Below are 19,039 nucleotides of genomic sequence, written 5' to 3' on the forward strand. Positions count from 1 at the left end.
TTTTGTCCACCCTGTCAATTCCCGAGAATTTTGTAGGTGGTTATCATGTCTCCCCTTACTCTTCTGTCTTCCAAAGACGTGAGGTTTAGCTCCCTTAGCCCTTCCTCGCTTTTATTTTGCAAAAATATTTATCCCTTAATTATATTTAAATTTAGATTTATATACATTAAAGTTTGTGGCACGAAGAGACACTGCAGTATGCTTTCCGGTCCATACAACGTAGATCCAATTTTCACTCATTCTTCTGACTAATTTGTCAAACATTCAAAGTCACTGCTTGCAAGTTGACTCCACTTGTATGCGACCAGTTCCGAGCCAATGTTTACCTCTGTCGTATTGAACCCAACATTGTGCACTCTGAACCCGTTGTGACGTTTGCTATCATGGCCTCAACGTTCCAACACCGTAGACACATCCATCGTCCATGTCTCTCATCCACCGTCAACACTCACTTCATTCCACGTCTTTCAAAAAATGTTATTTCTGTATTTCTGCAATGAATAATTAAACTCAAGTGTATATACTCCTTATAGGCTGAGTATGATTTATGTGTATATATATATACCCCCCCCCCTAACGTAACCACTTGGTCTATATGCACCAAAAGTTTTAATCAATTCACTAAAAATACATATAAAAATTACATAATCTACTTTTAATATATAACTTTTCTGAACAATAAATATTAAGTCAGACATTATAAAACATATTACTGAATACTTCTTGTTGCATCTTTCTTCATATTTTTAATTTAATTATTTATTTTTGAATTTATAATTTTTTTAATATACAATAGATTGTATTTTTGTTACGCCAATAACATATATATTCATTAAGACTCATAAAACATTACCAAACGCTTACATAAGAATACAAATTTAATATGCATACATAAAACTGCTGTTATCCTCAAGCGAATTTGTGTACACATTAGTGGTCTACAACAAGGTTTACAGGTATCCCGTTGTATTAGGCCTACGGGCATCCCGTTATAATAGGCCTACAGAGATCACGCTGTATCCTGACCTACATACATCGCGCTTTATTAGGCCTACAGTGATAACTCTTTATTAAGGCCGTGCAATAATCTGGCTGTATCTAGAGGCCGTGTGTGTGTCGTTGAATCATGGCAGAATATGGATCACATTGCACGAAGGTCGCACAAGAATCATAAAATGTTAGTGGGAAGTAAACAAAAACCTGCAACAGGCTGTCCGCGAGCTTGCGCTTGCACCGCAGAGCTCAACTCTAGGAAAATAAAGTGCATCGATCTGGGAAAGTTTACATTAAGCACCTTGAGAGAGCGCCTCGTGCCCGTAGCCTCAGGCAGTGTGTAGAGGCAGTATCTGCCGGTCATGTTCCATCTTTACCCCGTTAATTATAGCCTCTTGGTCTCGTCCTTGTGCGGACATGCAATTTGAGCAACAAAATATATCTGTTTCATGCGCCTTTCAAGATCCCCGCATAGTCAAGGTCATGCGAAATGTCAAAGCTGCAACGTTGCATCAGGGTATAATCCCCGTGCTGGCCTGCCCCGGACCTGGGAACAACCACACACAGATAACAGACCACAAGGGCGAGGCTCGTAGACCCCATCACCTCCAGACACTCTCTTCCCTCGCACAACCCTTCCATCGCTCTGAGCGCGGGTGTGGTAGGAGTCTCTTTTTTTTCCACTTGCCGAGATGCTGAATGCGAGAGGATGACCTTCGGTGGGTGTGGTCCTGCTCCTCCCTTTCCTGCAGGCAGCCATGCCCGCCCGACGCCCACGACGTGTGTACCACGCGCGCGGGAAGGCGGCCTGTCTTAAATTTCTCAAAGATCTTAAATTTCATAAAGGTGGCGAGGGTCAGGTTCATGTCCTGCTTTTTATATGCGGTGTTTTGAAGTCGTGCGATAATGCATGCTCTCTCAAGAACCACCTTGATCCTTAGGCCCTGTGAAGCTGCTCGTCAGAGTTTTAATTACTTCGCTAGGTTAGGCTTCGGAAAGGATCGCCATGATGAGAAAGTCAGCTCAAGTTGAAAGGTAAACAAGAGAGGAATATACCCACATATACAACCATGTTTATCTTTGGCTATTAGTTTATTCATAAATCAGGGAGGTGGTCAAATGTTGCTTCGAAATGATATACCAGCTCTGCACAATTGAAGGCGCAGTGTATATTTGTTGTTGTATAATTGAGCGAGTATTGTATAACAAGGTTGGTGTGAAGGACAGCTCGCGCCGCGTGTTAGGAAACTGATGCCTAAGAAAGCTGTTGATGTGTGTTGATTTTTGTTAGTGTTTTTTGTAAGGGCCATCAGCCGCTGGGGGGTAGGGAGGCAGGAGAGTCATTAAGAACACCACCAGAACTTGCTAATCAACCAGCAAGTATACACCGACACAGTTCACGACACAAGTAAACTTTCAGCGTATATATTGGACTCAGCGAAATACACAGAACTCTCAACCGATTTTCCCGGATTCGAGTCTCGGACAGCTGACGAGACGATTAAACCATCTCTCCTTTCCTCCGATGCCTCTGTTGATCTAGCAACAAATAGGTGCTTGGGAGTTAGTCAACTGTTATGGGTTGTGTTCTGGAGAAGGTCCGTCGAAGGTCAGTGGGGACCTGGATAAACCCAACAGACATCCTATCCCAGACAATGGGAAACCTAACGTCGAGTATAAATTCTTAGGCTACGTAGTGTGTTTCATGTAGTTATTCTGTGAAAACGCTGCATTATTTTCCCGAAGTGTTGATACAAAACTTTCTGTGTTTTGGAACTACTATTAACACAAAACAGACGTTCAATTATTTTTTCCGATAAAGGAGTTTACTGAGAGCACCGCGCCGAATAGGTTATATTCAGTTTTATTGAGTCACTCCTGCCTTTGAACCATCTGACACTGGGCATTAAAATCACAGAGAAAATCTATAGGAAAATCGCAACCCGTTCTCCTAATAGAGCGTCGCATTTTGACGTATACTTTATCTAAGGCCAAAAGTCATCGTACCAGAAAATAATAGCGGATAGTGAAATTTAAATGCTGTCCCGTCTTCTGTTTTGGGTCCTCTGGTAGGTTAGGATAAGGGCACTTTAATGAGACAGCTTTCTTGTCATTGGGAAAACCTTAGGAGGACGGGCTGTTATATGAGCGAATTATCTACTCTCTACAAACTGATGGTGTGATGATTAAAATAATTTGCCATAGTTGTGGATACTTCTGTTTAATAAGAATTTATACAAACCCGTTTTCTTTGAGAGTTATGGAGTAACATTGAAATAATTCAACAAGAGCCTGGGTTGGGTATGACCTGGAAGGGTTTTCCAATATAGAGGTGAGAATGGGGTGACGAAGGCGCCCGTGGTACACTGAGGTATACATTACTCAGCACTGTGGGGATACTACGCCTCACTGAACCAGACCATAAGGGGGAGAGACGTTCCGGGTTGACTGTCTTGTTGCACAAGATGACTCGTTTTTGCTTCGTGCAAACCTTGCTGCGTTTATTGTGTTCGAGTGTCTGGGAGAGAGGGAGAGAGAGAGAAAGAGAGAGAGAGAGAGAAAGAGAGAGAGAGAGAGAGAAAGAGAGAGAGAGAGAGAAAGAGAGAGAGAGAGAGAAAGAGAGAGAGAGAGAGAGAGAGAGAGAGAGAGAGAGAGAGAGAGAGAGAGAGAGAGAGAGAGAGAGAGAGAGAGAGAGAGAGAGAGAGAGAGAGAGAGAGAGAGAGAGAGAGACAGAGAGAGAGAGAGAGAGAGAGAGAGAGAGAGAGAGAGAGAGAGAGAGAGAGAGAGAGAGAGAGAGAGAGAGAGAGAGAGAGAGAGAGAGAGAGTGTGTGTGAGTGAGTGAGTGTCCTTACCTAGTTGTGCTTGCCGGGGTTGATGTACAGACTCCTGAGCCTACTGGGCTCTATCATATCTACATTTTAAACTGTGCATGGAGTCAGCCTCCACCACATCACTGTCTTATGCATTCCATCTGTTAATTACTCTGACACTGAAAAGTTTCTGATGTCTCTGTGGTCCATTTGGGTACTCAGTTTCCACTTGTGTCCCCTTGTTCGCGTACCACCCGTGTTAAACAGTTTATCCTTATCTACCCTGTCAATTCCTCTGAGAATTTTGTTGGTAGTGATCATGTCTCCCCTTACTCTTCTGACTTCCAGTGTCGTAAGGTGCATTTCACGCAGCCTTTCCTCGTAACTATGTATTCACCTAGTTGTGCTTGCGGGTGTTGAGCTCTGGCTCTTTGGTCCCGCCTCTCAACCGTCATTCTACTGGTGTACAGGTTCCTGATTCTTCATTGTTGTTTTTCTCCTGATGTGGTTGTGTAGCACTTTAGGTCGAGTCTATGCCTTGCTTGCTATGTCGTTTTCGTATTGCCCTTCTGCCTCTCTTCTCACCCTGACATTCATTCCTGGCTCTCTGGTATCTTTCTCTGCTCTCTAGTGTTCTGTTATTTCTATAGTTTCTCCACGCCCTTGTACTTAGTTGTTTTGCTAGCTTACATCTGTGATTAAACCATGGTTTCTTGTCTGCATTTATTTTTTTTTCTTTTGGACTGGGACGAACTTGTCTGTTGCCTTCTTACACTTATGTGTGATGTAGTCCATCATATCTTGGGCCGTCTTTCTTCTGAGTTCTGTTTACCAAGATATATATGTCTGTTAAGAATTTCCTTATCTCCTCATAGTTTCCCTTCTTGAATGCCACCCTTTTGTGGCATTCTGGGCCCTTCCTTGAGTACATTAACCCTACTTCGACCAGGTACTCAAACATCAGTACACTGTGATCACTCATTCCCATGGGGACTTCGAAACCGATTTCCCTTATGTTGAAGTCGTCCAGAGTGAAAACTAGGACGAGTCTCGCTGGTTCATCGTTACCTCTCACTCTTATGGATCCCCCTGACATGCTGACGTAAAAAGTTTCTTGTCGCCACTTCCATCAGTTTAGCTCTCCATGTTTCGTCACCGCCATGCGGTTCCTTGTTTTCCCAGTCTATCCTCCCATGATTGAAGTCCCCCATGATGAGAAGATGGGATTGATTTTTACAGGCATCAGTGGTTGCTCTCTCAATTACAGTGTTAACCGCCATGTTGCTGTTGTCATACTCTTGCCTGGGCCTTCTGTCATTTGGAGATGGGTTATATAACACTGCTCCTACTACTCTTGGTCCTTCTATCGTCATGGTGCCTGTTATGAAGTCTCTGAACCCCCTCATAGCTTAGAATAACCATCTCCTCGAAACTCCATTCCTTCCTCACCAGTAGGGCCATTCCACCTCCTCCCCTTCCTTCCATCTCTTTCCTTATTACAGTGTAGTCCTGGGTAAACACCGCATTTGTTATGATTCCTGAGTTTTGTTTCCCTGAGTTCAATTACATCTGGGTTTCCTTCTTGTGCTCTTTCCCTAAGTTCACTTACTTTTCTTGTGATCCCATTTATGTTCGAGTACATTACCTTGAAGATGACTCTCTTCTGTCCATCCTCAGTCTCTGTTGATTCTATTTGAGTTCGGGGACAAGGAAGGAGGACCTGGGGGATCTGGGATGTTAGGGGGGGGGGGGGGAGGATCTGGGTGGTGTGACTGAGAGGGGGTCTGGTGTTGGGGTCAGTTTTGGCAGGGATAGAGGAGCAAGTGGGGGTATGTGGTGGAGGGGAGAGGGAGGTCATGGTGATTGATTGAGTGATAAAGATTAAGCCACCCAAAAGGTGGCACGGGCATGAATAGCCCGTAAGTGGTGGCCCTTTTGAGCCATTACCAGTATCAAGAGCTGATACTGGAGATCTGTGGAGGTGCGACTGCACCCTGCGTGACGGGAGATGTCTCCCGTCGGAGGTCATGGGTTGGGAATGCAAAGGAGTCTGTGGTGGGGGGTGGGGGGGGCAAGGAGATCAGTGGTTGGGGACTTGGGGAGGGAATTTATGAGTTGGTTAACAGATTGATTGATACAGATTAAGCCACCCAAAAGGTGGCACGGGCATGAATAACCCGTAAGTGGTGGCCCTTTTGAGCCATTACCAGTATCAAGAGCTGATACTGGAGATCTGTGGAGGTGCGACTGCACACTGCGTGACGGGAGATGTCTCCCGTGAAATTGTTGCACACTGTGATGATTGATTGATTGATAAAGATTAAGCCACCCAAGAGGTGGCACGGGCATGAATAGCCCGTAAGTGGTACAATTTTTTGTTCAGTAATTCTTTTCAGTATTCTGAGGTTGCATCGTCAAGCTGTTATCGCGGGGGAGGACACTGCTCGACAGTCTTTGGTTAACAGGGTCTCGGAGGATTATGGGGGCGAGGGTTGGGTATGGGGGGTCAAGGGAGGGGGTGACAGGGAGGATATTGGGTGAGGGGGAAGAAGGAGGGTGTGGGGTGTGGTGGGGGAGGGGGAGGGGGGGGGGGGACGGGCGGATTTGAAGGAAAAGGGCAGATTTACTCAGTGATATTTATAATGTTCAAACAAAATATTAATATAATAAGATCACTTACAATAATAATGGCATTATATCACATGGTATATCTAGATTATATTGCTAAACAACAACTAAATTATTGTCTTTAGTACCAATAAAACGTCCCACATATATGACATTCTTATTGCAAATGAATGATTTTTAGCATAATCTGCAAGAAAATATATTACATAAAAACGAATTGTTGACAATTTGCGTATAGTTGGTACCGTGCAAGCAGATCTGCGACTATGATCACAACCATGACATCAATCGACACGGAGACATCTCCCGTCCACGAGGCTAACCATAGCCCGTGCTTCTTGCCCCGCTCCTGTGCCAGGTAAGTTACGGGCTCACCATAGCCCGTGCTACTTGCCCCGCTCCTGTGCCAGGTAAGTTACGGGCTCACCATAGCCCGTGCTTCTTGCCCCGCTCCTGTGCCAGGTAAGTTACGGGCTCACCATAGCCCGTGCTTCTTGCCCCGCTCCTGTGCCAGGTAAGTTACGGGCTCACCATAGCCCGTGCTTCTTGCCCCGCTCCTGTGCCAGGTAAGTTACGGGCTCACCATAGCCCGTGCTACTTGCCCCGCTCCTGTGCCAGGTAAGTTACGGGCTCACCATAGCCCGTGCTACTTGCCCCGCTCCTGTGCCAGGTAAGTTACGGGCTCACCATAGCCCGTGCTACTTGCCCCGCTCCTGTGCCAGGTAAGTTACGGGCTCACCATAGCCCGTGTTACTTGCCCCGCTCCTGTGCCAGGTAAGTTACGGGCTCACCATAGCCCGTGCTACTTGCCCCGCTCCTGTGCCAGGTAAGTTACGGGCTCACCATAGCCCGTGTTACTTGCCCCGCTCCTGTGCCAGGTAAGTTACGGGCTCACCATAGCCCGTGCTACTTGCCCCGCTCCTGTGCCAGGTAAGTTACGGGCTCACCATAGCCCGTGCTACTTGCCCCGCTCCTGTGCCAGGTAAGTTACGGGCTCACCATAGCCCGTGCTACTTGCCCCGCTCCTGTGCCAGGTAAGTTACGGGCTCACCATAGCCCGTGCTACTTGGAACTTGTTCCGAGTAGCTTAATCTATAACAACAACAACAGCATCAATCGAGAAGAGTTGTCCAACGCACTCGGGCCGTAAATTAAAGTCCTTGAACACATATTAATAGTTGCGGGAAATCCCCCAAATTCCTTGACCTTACGAATCTCAGAAGAGGTCAGACAACAAAGGAAGAATATAACAGTAAGAACTGAGGTCTCACCGGGAGAGTCATGACTATAAAAGACCTGATGTAAGGGGCTGCAGACCCGGCTGGATAACTTGTGCGTTAGTGTGTGTAATTATCCACACACTATCCCATAGTGTGTGGATAATTAATCCACGCTACGCTTCTGCTGATTGGCCACAGGACATTTGATGACAAAAACAAAACTCTTTAAAATGTCAAGATTAGCATGAATTAACTGCAGTAAATTTCGCACGCTTCTTTATATCTACTCTGATAATTATTGTAGATAAGTGTATGCATATTTAGTTAAGAGATATCTAGCTGTGTATCGTAGGGAATATATACATCAGAATCAAATGGCTAACCGTTTGCCTTTCCTTTGGAGACTTTCGGCGCGGTGGAGAGGGGGACCTGCTGGTTGGGTAACAGCTTCTACATATCAACCTACCCTGGCTTTGTGCCCTGGAGAGACCACTCCAGATCGACAACCAGAGCGCAACTCCATAGTCTCCTGAGACTTATGGATGTCTACTATCTAGCTAAGACACGGTTAGCCATTTGACTCTGATGTATATATTCCCTACGATGAATATTTAAAAGTCCACATCAAATCTTACCTTGCAATGGAATATCTGGCCTCGTGACAACCGACTCTTAAACTCGTGATAACAGATTCCAATCTCGAGACTGCACCCTATTATTGTCCGTTTTTGTTACGTTACCTCCAACACATCCTTGTTATATTCCAATGTTATACTTATGTATTTTTGCGGAGCAACAAAATGGAAACACGAAGAAAAGAAAAAAATGTGAAATTTCATATCTACAAAAAGGCAGTGTACTATAAAATAGATGTGTATACCCTTGAAAAATATATGAAGAAGGCTGACTAAGTTAATACCTGGCACCAAACTTGGACTTACAGAAAGCGAGGATGTGGGTGAGCAGTTAGTGGTTATAGTTGAAGAATGTGTTGCTGACTCCTTGTCCTAGCCGGCACACGAACCCACAGAGAGCTACCACCAATTCCAACCGCCGAGACACTGACACTGTCTGAGAAATGTAGCCTGGGTGGGCGTTCAGCTCCTTCACGACCGCCGTACTCCCTCCTTCAATTCCAGGCTTTGTGCACTGTGGCAGTGTTTAGCTGTTCCCTCGTGGCTATGATACCGCGGTGATTTTTTAAGTAAAACTCTGGCACTTTGGAGCCGACAAGCCATCCGACAAGGAAATTACAGCAGCCCTGAAGAAAGTAGCAAGTTGACCCAGTTGACGTCTCTCTAAACAGATATGTTTCCGCAATAACCCTAGCCTAGCCTAGCAGGTGAAGACCTGCAGAGACTTACTGACATAAAAAATTATATAATAACACATTATTACATTTATGTTCTTTGCAGATAGTCCACATGCAAGAACAATCACAATAACACGTGATCCGATTATGCCTAAGTATCCACTAGGAAAAATAAAACAAAACTTCCAAACGTTTTCGTTTCATTTTGCCCATTGGATTCTCACGCATTTAGTCCATATATACATATTAATACATGTGTGTAAATCACGAAAATAAACACGTGATTAAAAATGTGACAGTGTCAGATCACGGAGGAAAATTGAAACACAAATTTCCTTAAGTACTTTCGTATATTAATACATCTTCAGAAGGAGTCTGAATATTAATGTATAGATGTATATTAATACATCTTCAGCCTCCTTCTGAAGATGTATTAATATACGAACGTACTTAAGGAAATTCCTGTTTCAATTTTCCTCCGTGATCTCCGTGAGGGTATTAAAAGTATCAACACAGGACAGAACACGAAACAATGGATATAAATTGGATAAGTTTAGATTTAGGAAAGACTTGGGTAAATACTGGTTCAGTAACAGGGTTGTTGATTTGTGGAACCAATTGCCGCGTAACATTGTGGAGGTGGGGTCCCTCGATTGTTTCAAGCACGGGTTGGACAAGTATATGAGTGGGATTGGGTGGTTATAGAATAGGAGCTGCCTCGTATGGGCCAATAGGCCTTCTGCAGTTACCTTTGTTCTTATGTTCTTATGTTCTTATCTGACACTGTCATATTAATACATCATATTAATGGCGACGAGCTGATAATTTGTTATAATTTGCTTTCGTGAACAAATCTGGTCGTTCCTGAACAGTCTTCATATTATTTATTTATTTATTTATTTATTTATATACAAGAAGGTACATTGGGGGGTTAAGAGAGTAGATAACAATGATGATTTTAGATTCTTGTAAATCCACTAGTACGCATAGTGTTTCGGGCAGAATACCCTGAAGGACTGCACTACACTACCCTGAAGGACTGCTTATCACATACCTACATCTGGCATTATTAACTGTAAAGATCGTTGGGAAGCTCATCTCCCTGGATACTTCAAACAACCGTTTATGAAGGCTAATGTGACAGTGCCTTATCTTGTTCAAAGCCGGCACTTCGTTGCTGCAAAAATAGTTCTCTAAGGGGCATCTCATAAATGTTGTCCGGTAAAACAACTGAAAAGATTATGTCCACCTGTAATGTTAGTCCAGTGTGTATATCTAGCAGTAAATTGTAAATGTTGACTAAAATGTTCAGAAAAATATTTATTTTGCTAAGAATAATGAAAGTTCTTACGATGAATCGGGACTCTCCAAATCTACCATCCGGAACACGCCACGGCGAGATTCGTGCTACAATTAGTCCAGAAAATATGTCAAATATTTCATGGCAAAGGATCAAGAAAACTTCTCTAGCATTAAATGGTTAAAAAGCAGAGTTTGATTAGTTTACATTGGTAAAATATATTAAAACACATTAAATGAGTGAACGAGGTCGTTAGTGAGTCCTCTTTAAAATCTAATACAGCACCCCTCACCCAACTCGTGTGTCCAACAAATGATAGAATACCAGTGGCAGTATAATGGCTTTGTCCTGGGGAAGATGGGAATCTGTGCCTAACCGTAAGTCGGTACATGAACATCAGGCTGCTGTACTGAAACTGGCGAATAAACGAGGCAGCCATAATTCAGTTTTGATAGCACTGGTAAAATGTGTTTTATGCGCATGTTTATTTTTCTTGATCCCAATTTAAGTGGTATGAGATAATACTTAACAAATGCATTTCCTCACAAATTTGTCACCTCAGTTTAGGTGGTGTGAGATAATACACCTGACAAATGCATTTCCTAACACTTTTGTCACGCACTCTTCCTCTTAAACACACGATAATAGTCAATAACCTGCAAGAGGTCTTTTGACCCATGCGGTCGATACAACTTCTGTTCATACGCAGTCTCCACTCTGGCACTTATTTAAACTAGGCTTGAATCTATGAAGCTTGCTTGAGATCTTAATCCTATTTCCGACCTCATGTTTTCTTATTGTTTAATGGGATTCGCTGGATGGCCACCAGAGAGTGCGGACGTGCCCAGGTATTGGTCCTCAGTTGACAAGCGAGGCATGGCGTCGGTGGTTGGGTGACTGTTCCGTGCCCTGTGTGGTACCTTGCTGTGCAGGGTGCGGTTGCTCTAGGATGGGGTCGTCATTGCCTCCACTTAAGCGGACGTCATTGGCTGGACTAGAGTTTTCTACACCAGTGGACCATACGGTGGTTGGTGTTGCGCTCGTGGCGGTGCTCCATGTCCCGTTGGTGGATTTGGTGGGCGTTCAGCTCCTTCACGACCGCCATGCGGTGGTCAGATTTCAATGGCAAGCTGTCTTCCAGGAGTTCCTCGATCGGTTTGAGGGATGCTCTTTCCCTCTGCCTGATGATGTAGGCACTGTCCGAGTGGTAAGCTTGAGTATGACGTCGACGTACGTGGCAGTGAATGGAGCCCCGTTCGAATTGATGGATGGGCTTTTGACCAGGCTGTTTTGAGCAATTTGGAAAAGTGCTAAGTGTACAGTGGGACAAGGTCTCTGCTGGCTATTGTAAAGGGTCGCTTGCTGGCTCCAGAACTTTCACGGTGTCCTTGGCACGGAATATACCGTCTTTGATATCCATGATGGGGCTTACACTCCGCTGTCTGTATTCAGGCCAACCCCCGTACATATTATAGGTGTGGACTGCTCGGTCACCTGGCGGCGGCGTGCTCCGTTGGGACAGCTGACCAGGTCAATCTTTTCCGGAAGAAGGGGATTTTCCGCCTCTGAAGACTCCGGAAGCTCCAGGGGAAGCGTTGGCTGGTGGTGTTGTTCTGGCACCCAGGCTTCCGGAAGCTGGGCTTGTTTGTGGGAATGTGAGAAGTGGTGGAGCCCCCTGTGGTACCGGGGTCGCCGGACCGCCGGTGTGTGTGGTTGAGTATTCGCCTGCGGGGCTGTGTGTGTGGTTGAGGATTCGCCTGCGGGGCTGTGTGTGCAGTCGAATGTGCCGGTGGTGGTTGACAGTGTGCCGATTGCTGTGGTGGTGGAGGATGCTCCCCCCTAGAGGCGTTCCCTTCTGCTTTGGTGAGCGGGTCTGGTGAGGTTGCTCCGCCTGTGGGGCCTCTAGCTAGGGGGGGCTTTCCCCCCACCTCTCGGGAGGCATCTCTGGCTGCCTTTCCAATGGAAGATGTGCGTCCCAGTCATCGCGTTCAGGAGGCGTCGCGTCTAGGTGTGCTGGTGCCGGAGGAGGAAAGCTGCCCGGTTGCGTTCCACTGATTGTGAGGATACTATGGAGCAGCTGGAGGATGATCAGGGTGTAGTGGTTGAGGCTGTGGATGTAGCGGAGGAGGGACGGGGTGAAGTTGCTTCCTCGCTAGTACCGGCCTGTGGGCTCTCCTGTGAAGGTGGGTCGAGGTGGGGGTTGTTTGGAGTGGTGACGGTGGTCGCATGGCCGTCATTTGAGGTTAGTGTTGAAGAGTGGGGGAGGGGGGGGGGGCGGTCTGTCGCCTATCCTCTCGAGGATTACTCCTCCTTCAATCCCTTCCCCACATCCCTGCTGTTCAGGGTCCTGGAAGTGTTTCCAGGGGCGGTGTTCCGGTCGTGTTGGGGCTAACGCTGCATGTTGGTTTGGGTTTACTGGCTTGCATGCTGGAGCTGTGGCTCCCCTTGAGGGCTGGACGGTAGAGCGACGGTCTCGCTTTATGCAGGTCAGCGTTCAATCCCCGACCGTCCAAGTGGTTGGGCACCATTCCTTTCCCTCCGTCCCATCCCAAATCCTTATCCTGACCCCTTCCAAGAGCTATATAGTCGTAATGACTTGGCGCTTTCTCCTCATAGTTCCCTTCCCTGCCCTTCCCCTTGAGCTAGCGTGTGTGTGTTTCTCACGATTTGTTGCATATTTTATATGTCATGAGAGTGGGTAGTGTGCTTTATTGTTATATTCCGTGTTTGTCTGTCCTGTTACGAGGGGTTTCAGGTGTGTCCCCTCTTGCTTGCTCGACACAGCTGTGAATGCGTGGCGTGCATGCGGCAGTTCTGATTTTGGAATATATTCATCCCGTTCTTGTGTCTGGCTCTATCCTCTGACTGAGGTCCGTTTTATTCTTTTATTTATCTTTGTACTGCTGTGGTTTTTTTATCCTTTCCCTTGTTGCGACTTATTATGGGTTATAATTTTCCGTGTATTTTCTGGGTTTGGCCGAGGTGCTGCTCCCGTTTGGTGTGGACCTTCGTGTGTTTAAATTTCTCTTGTGTATTATGTGTTTACGTGTTGTGTGGTTCTGGTTTTGTCTTTACAGAGCTTTAACAGTGTTTCACTAGGGTACTTCTGTTCCCTTTTATGCGCGCATTTGCCCTCTGCCCTGATTTGTGTACTTGTATATGCATGATATACAAGACCAGGCCGACACCAGAGTGCAACTCCATAGTCTCCTGAGACTGATGGATGCCTACTATATCCATCATGTTTTTGTATGTAGAGATTTGGTGTATTTATTTGTTTTGTATTGAAATGGTGTTCTGTTGCTGGTGATGTACGAAAACGTTTTGGTGTTTCGATACCTTGTCTTTTATTTGTACTTATATACTTTTTTATAATAAAGAAAAAAATTTGTTTAAATCTAAAATAATTAAATTTGTATCCATTGATTTGTACTCCAACTTGTACTAATATTTTCAGCACTTGATTTATATACTACTTGTTAGGCTCTTTCATTGCTTGTATACGAAAGTGAATGATGTATGCATACACTCTTGAGTCAGTATTTTTACTACCTATTGATAGTTGCTTTTAGTATAAAGCCTATCAAGAAGAGTAGAGGAAGAAGCAACAAATTATACTCATGAGATACAGAAGTTACCCCTCAATTCTTCCTCTGGACGTTATTAATACAATCAGCAGGTGTTCAGTAATTAAGAATTATACTTTTAAGCGCCTGTAGATTAGCAATTAACATTAATATTGTCAATTTTTTTTATTTGGATTTACACTAAAAGAGACATAACTGGGTATCGTAGATGTTAATACACACATAAATCACAATAACGTGATGCATCAAATGAACAAATCCACAAGGGCCGTGACGAGGAGTCGAACCTGCGTCCGAGAACATCCCAGACGCTGCCTTAATCGACTGAGCTACGAGCTATGGTCAAAAGAATTGCAACCAGAAGTTCTACTAAACTTACTTGGATCCTGCAGCCTCTCCGAAACACAAACCAGGGTTTTAAAATTGTGTAAAATTATGTAAACCTGCTGCCTGGTTTACCCTCACTTTGCTCCCCCCCCCCCATAAACCTACTGTACCTTGTGTCCTCAGGAATCATATAAATATAATAGACGGCTGAAGAAGTATTTATCCTACTAATAGATTTTTGTAATATGATTATTTGTTGTGTAGTTATATACCAAATCTCTTGAAGTTTAAAATCAGTTTAAAAAAAATCATTAGGACAAATGACGGACTTTTGACAAGCCGTGGTCCTCATCGAGGCCACTAGAGTGTTAGTGGCCCTCAGGCCAATATATATATATATATATATATATATATATATATATATATATATATATATATATATATATATATATATATATATGCGAACAAGCCTGAATGGTCCCCAGGACTATATGCGAATGAAAACTCACACCCCAGAAGTGACTCGAACCCATACTCCCAGAAGCAACGCAACTGGTAACTACAGGGCGCCTTAATCCGCTTGACCATCACGGCCGTCAAAAGGAAGTGATAGCCGAGGCTATTTGAGCCACTTCCCCGACGGCAACTCGGATGGTAATCTTGGGCATAGCATATCACCAAATCACCTCATAGCCTCGGCTATCACTTCCTTTTGACGGCCGTGATGGTCAAGCGGATTAAGGCGCCCTGTAGTTACCAGTTGCGTTGCTTCTGGGAGTATGGGTTCGAGTCACTTCTGGGGTGTGAGTTTTCATTCATATATATATATATATATATATATATATATATATATATATATATATATATATATATATATATATATATTTAATATATAAAATCTCCACATCATTTCAACTTGCCGATTACCATCAATTTATAATTTATTTGTATGCATCAATAGTATGAGGAAAGATCATTACTTTCTCCAGATCATACGACCGCCCTAAAGTGTTAATTAATGTGTACGTTATTGAGATGACGTTGTTACTCGGTCTCTTATCTTTAGTAGAAGCGAAGAACAGTATATGTGAATTACGGGAATGATCTTGGCATGAAACTTGATTAAACATCTGGAAATCCATTTATGACCTTAATGAACTGTAATATATTATTTGTCTTTGAACAGAGGTTAGTACGACATTTTTGTTAAGTTATCCATTAGTCTGTCTCCAGTGGAGACGAAGATGCATGTTGTATAATTACGACAAATGAACGATTGTTTATTTTATCAATTCCTCTTTGAAATGTACATCATTATCATGTCTTCATCCATTCCTTCTCTCTGTCACTGTGATACCGTCGAGTTCCCTGAGTCTTTCCTTGTATTTCAGTCCTCTCAGCTCAGGAACAAGTCTTGTTCCATATCTTTGAACCTTTTCTTGTTCGTGCTCTTCATGAAAGGAGCTGCATAATCAACCGGAAATCTCACATAGGTTGTAGATCTACATAGCACCACGAGAGTTGTTTGACTAAACCGTCCGCCAGTGTGGCATAAAACACAGTCGAGAGTCTACTAATATAAGTAATTGATGCACATAAATACAGTTAATGTGTGCCTCTAGGATTATATTTATGTTAGTCCTAGTTTTTTTCTCATTTTCCTATTCAGAAATCAAATTGTGTATACGTTTAGGGAAGTTAAACGCTTTAATACACTCTGTATATTGAGTTAGTTACGCTTTTCTATCTAAATAATGCATATACGAGTGACTTAATCACCCACAAATCGAAGTCCGCAGTTCATCACAATAAATAATATGAGTGTGGCCGACTTGTATACGGGCTCACTATAGCCCGTGCTACTTGGAACTTCTTGTTCCAGGTAGCGAATCTTTAACAACAACAACCGACTTGTCGGTGTTTATTTTATATTGATAATCAAGTCGTTCTGGCTGGCTGACTAATAATAAATTTGCCACAAAATTTAGAAGAAATTAGTTTAACGTGGATGAGTTAGGAACTTTATACTCAAGCGAAAATACTCCTGGAACTTTAATGAGTGTAACCCGGATGTTTCATTATGAGGCATTCGCACGTCCTCCCTTTACCGGACACCGGTATTGCTACACCGGTTTAACAACTGGTATTACTCTACTGGAAAAAAGATCGGTAATACCGCATTGGATATAAGGCCGGTATTACTTTACTGGACAAAGACCAGTAACACTCTACCAAACAAAAGACCAGTAATACTTTATTAAACTAAAGACCATTATTACTTTACCTATTGCTTCGCGGAGCGTCAGCATAATCAGAGACATAATGAGAAGTTTGTCTTAACAATGGAATCGCCTTTAGTGTCGTCCTCACTTAACACCACCACCTGTCAATTACAGGGAAGCCTCCTCTTCCACAAACCCCAAACCCGACCCATCAACCCCTCTTCCAACCCTACTGCACTCTTCCCCCCTCCCACCCCGAAACTAATACCCATCCCAGCCACTCCCATCTACCCAAAAGACATCACCCGAACCATCCCACACCGACTCATTATACCCCGTCACTTCGAGAGTAAAACAAAACCCCCCAAAAAAGCGAGCCTCGCGCGCAAAAGCCTCATCCCGCCCGGCCACCTGCTAAACTCGCCTCACGCCGCACCCAACTAGGCCACGCCAAGAATTCCTTAGCCACAACTTACTTTTTTTTTTCGTCTTCTGCCTCCCGAGGAACGTTGTGTAAACCTTGACATTTGTGCCGCCAGGCGAGGGAACTTCCCGGGCCTGCGGGGCTGGAGAGCCACTGTAAAACACTCCACTCTTCCCTCGCGTCGTGAGACCACAACGTCGGTAATCCGTATGTGTGACCAGGTAGAGGAGCGCCTTGTGGCTGGTGGGTCCATAGGACCTGCTTCTAATGCTCCGAGGCGCTGTATCAGGTTGGAGGCTGAGAGGGAGAGGAAGGCGGCGCCTTACGGACCTCCGGAACACTACGCCTGTGATATAACATGGGGGAGGGGGGGGGGGGGGTGGAACTCAGGTGCTAGTTAATATGATCGTGGATAATAGTTACCATGTCCCCCTCTCTCTCTCTCTCTGTCTCTCTGTCTCTGTCTCTCTGTCTCTCTGTCTCTCTCTCTCTCTCTCTCTCTCTCTCTCTCTCTCTCTCTCTCTCTCTCTCTCTCTCTCTCTCTCTCTCTCTCTCTCTCTCTCTCTCTCTCTCTCTCTCTCTCTCTCTCTCTCTCTCTCTCTCTCTCTCTCTCTCTCTCTCTCTGTCTCTCTCTCTCTCTCTCTCTCTCTCTCTCTCTCTCTCTCTCTCTCTCTCTCTCTCTCTCTCTCTCTCTCTCTCTCTCTCTCTCTCTCTCTCTCTCTCTCTCTCTCTCTCTCTCCCCCTCTCTCTCTCTCTCTCTCTCTCTCTCTCTCTCTCTCTCTCTCTCTCTCTCTGTCTCTCTCTCTCTGTCTCTCTCTCTCTGTCTGTCTCTGTCTCTCTGTCTCTCTCTCTCTCTCTCTCTCTCTCTCTCTCTCTCTCTCTCTCTCTCTCTCTCTCTCTCTCTCTCTCTCTCTCTCTCTCTCTCTCTCTCTCTCTCTCTCTCTCTCTCTCTCTCTGTCTCTCTCTCTCTCTCTCTCTCTCTCTCCCTCTCTCTCTCTCTCTCTCTCTCTCTCTCTCTCTCTCTCTCTCTCTCTCTCTCTCTCTCTCTGTCTCTGTCTCTCTGTCTCTCTGTCTCTGTCTCTCTCTCTCTCTCTCTCTCTCTCTCTCTCTCTCTCTCTCTCTCTCTCTCTCTCTCTCTCTCTCTCTCTCTCTCTCTCTCTCTCTCTCTCTCTCTCTCTCTCTCTCTCTCTCTCTCTCTCTCTCTCTCTCTCTCTCTCTCTCTCTCTCTCTCTCTCTCTCTCTCTCTCTCTCTCTCTCTCTCTCTCTCTCTCTCTCTCTCTCTCTCTCTCTCTCTCTCTCTCTCCCTCTCTCTCTCTCTCTCTCTCTCAGCAAGGTTTGCACGAAGCAAAAACGAGTCATCTTGTGCAACAAGACAGTCAACCCGGAACGTCTCTCCCCCTTATGGTCTGGTTCAGTGAGGCGTAGTATCCCCACAGTGCTGAGTAATGTATACCTCAGTGTACCACGGGCGCCTTCGTCACCCCATTCTCACCTCTATATTGGAAAACCCTTCCAAGTCATACCCAACCCAGGCTCATGTTGAATTATTTCAATGTTACCCCAAAACTCTGAAAGAAAACGGGTTTGTATAAACTAAGTTTATTTGATTAAGGTTAATCTGGATTAAGCTCCGTCCCTCTTAGCTGAGTCAAAACCTGGCCTTATCTCTCTCAGCTGGGCCGAGCCTTGGCCCTCTCTCATTGGGGTCGTGTTCTGGCTCTCTCTCTCATGCATCTCTCTCCTCCATCTACTGTTCTCGCTCATCGTAGGCGGCAGTAATAACCCAGGAGTCCTGCGCCTGGTGGCAACTCGGCGTGTCTCACATTGTATCCGGTAACACATTATACATAGGTCAGTGAGTGTGATCATGAGCAGGTCAGCCTCATGTGTCTTCAAGACGTCCTTCCTCCACTCCTCCTCAGTCATGTGATTTAGGGCTTAGCAACTGCCAATATCACTCAGGCGGCAATCTGCCTATTGTAGGCTGTCTTGTATGAGGCGGTAGGTCCGCAGTTGCCTTTTTCTTAAATTCAAAACCTTTATATATAGTTTGACCTCCAACGATAGCCTCACTGTATCAACACGCAGCAAGACCAACAAACAGGCCAGGAGGCCTGGGAAGAAGAAAAACACCGACGATCTGCGTCCCAGTAAATCAAGGAATCAGTAGAACACCAACTCAAAGCTGAAAAGAACACCGCGACGAGAAGCCCTGC

This window comes from Procambarus clarkii, chromosome 10, assembly GCF_040958095.1.
Source record: "Procambarus clarkii isolate CNS0578487 chromosome 10, FALCON_Pclarkii_2.0, whole genome shotgun sequence".
Classification (NCBI taxonomy): Eukaryota; Metazoa; Arthropoda; class Malacostraca; order Decapoda; family Cambaridae; genus Procambarus; species Procambarus clarkii.